Genomic DNA, 2,325 nt, shown 5'->3' on the forward strand with positions numbered 1-2,325 from the left:
AAACTAAGTATATTAGAGCTAACTTACGTCATTTTGGAGAAGAAGAAGAAGAAGAAGAAGAAGAAGAAGAAGAAGAAGAAGAAGAAGAAGAAGAAGACTATAATCTTATTATGTAAACTTGGTCATTTTGTGCTAACATAAGTAATTTTGGAGCTAACCTATAGGAAACTAAGTATATTGGAGCTAACTTATGTCATTTTGGAGAAGAAGAAGAAGAAGAAGAAGAAGAAGAAGAAGAAGACGAAGAAGAAGACTATAAGCTTATTATGTAAACTAGGTCATTTTGTGCTAACATAAGTAATTTTGGAGCTAACCTATAGGAAACTAAGCATAGTAGAGATAACTTAGCATATTAGAGCTAACATATGTAACTAAGCATACTAGAGCTAACATAGGTAACTAAGCATATTAGAGCAAACTTAGAGCTAACTTATGTCATTTCGGAGGAAACAAAGCTAAGTATATATAGATCATTTTGGAGATCTGACATACCTGACATAGTTCAGTTCTCATTGTTCTTCTCCTTCTCCTTCCTCAGCATGATGCGCCAAGAGCGGCGACGTGGTGGAGGCAGTGGGATATAGTCTTGTACCACAATTGGCGTGGTCATGTCGCCCAGCCGTGGGATCGCCGGCGCCACCAGCGGCGCGAGGTCATTGTCAGGCACCACCACCATCACGAGGCCATCTTCAGGCAGGACAGGCACGACCATCGCTAGGTCATCCTCAGCCACCACCAACTCTTGCCCATGGTCAGCCAGCACCATCTCTTGCCCTTGGTCAGCCACCACTATCGCTAGGTCATCCTCAGCCTGATGGTCACTCTTCTCCTCTTCTTCCCCACTCCAATCCGGATCATCCTCCTTACTGTCTTTGCTGCAGCCAGAATCACTGCTGCTTTGGTTGTAGCCAGTGTCGCTGCTGCTTTGGCTGTAGCCAGTGTCGCTGCTGCTGCTCCCATTGCCTGTCCAAATGCAATAATGACCATTAACAATCGATGTGAGACAAAGCCAAATGTAGAGGAATAAGAAGAGGCAGAACGTACTGGCATCATTGTCGTCAGTGTAGCGCATGCGACACATAGTCGAGTTGAATACCTTCACGATGAGCATGGTGGCATCGTCGTCGTACCTGAAGAGAAGGAAGTGCCCCAGTCGCAGGTCGTAGGCATGGTAGAACTTCTCCCAGCCACAACACAAGTACATGTGGCCCTCCTTGATTACCAACTCCATGTCCCACAGCTTACGAAACCCGCTGCCGGCCTGTCGCAGCTTCTTATTTGGTGGATCTTCACCCAACATGTTCATAAAGTGTCAGGCAGCCTCTGCAGTTTGGGACAATGAGTGATGTAGCAAACAATAGAGTTATCATAATGCGATGGGTGAAGGGGAGATCTCTCCTTTTATATACCTGCCTCATGGATGATACGGAAGTCCCAAGTATGATACTGAAGAACTCGGAAGCATCCAACTCGTACTGCGATGTGGCAGAGCGGAGTCTGCGGTGGCGGCTTCCCCCCATCTCTGTTAAGCAGCAGAAGAGACCAACTAGTACCCTTATAACATTATCATACAACATTATAACATAAGAAATTTTGAGGAGAAGATAATCAACTACACCAAGTTATCATTTCTCATTCAAAAAACAATGCACCTGTGGACATATGATGGCTCTAGTTGAATTTATTAGTAGCACTAGTCGTCAAAAATGTTCACTTTAGTTGAATTTCATATAATAACTAATTTAACTTCTTTCGGTCAGGAAACTAGGCAACTAGCTAGCAGTATAAAAACATTCAACTAAAGAAAAGAAAGAAACTGCAAAACGTGGCGGAATCCTAAATAAGAAAGTATAAAAACGTGTCTTTTTCTTCTTCTTCCCCTCTTCTTATTTTCCCCTCTTTTTCCTTTTTTTCTTCTTCCTCAAAACGTGGCGGAACCCTAAATAAGAAAGTATAAAAACGTGTCTTCTTCTTCTTCTTCCCCTCTTCTTATTTTTTCCTCTTCTTCTTCTTCTTCTTCTTCTTCTTCTTCTTCTTCTTCTTCTTCTTCTTCTTCTTCTTCCTCCTCTTCTTTTCTTCCTCCTCTTCTTCTCTTCTTCCTCTTCTTCTTCTTCTTCTTCTTCTTCTTCTTTTTCTCCCCCTCTTCTTCCTTTCCCTCTTCTTCTTCCTTTCCCTTTTTCCCTTTTCCTTTTTTTCCTTCTTCTTTTCTAATATGTAAACTATCTAAAACTATTTATTATCTAAACTATATCTAATATCTAAAACAGAAAAGAAAGAAACTGCAAAACATGGCGAAACCCTCAATAAGAAACTATCTTCCTATTC

At 41.7% G+C, this 2,325-nt stretch overlaps 1 protein-coding gene across 1 annotated transcript in view; it reads right to left on the reverse strand.

The window, feature by feature from the left end:
* LOC119321692 (BTB/POZ and MATH domain-containing protein 2-like) overlaps nucleotides 1-2,325 on the reverse strand; it is a 5,327-nt gene that overhangs the window by 1,799 nt on the left and 1,203 nt on the right. The window lies entirely within an intron of this gene.

The sequence above is a fragment of the Triticum dicoccoides genome, chromosome 6B (assembly GCF_002162155.2).
Source record: "Triticum dicoccoides isolate Atlit2015 ecotype Zavitan chromosome 6B, WEW_v2.0, whole genome shotgun sequence".
Taxonomy (NCBI): domain Eukaryota; kingdom Viridiplantae; phylum Streptophyta; class Magnoliopsida; order Poales; family Poaceae; genus Triticum; species Triticum dicoccoides.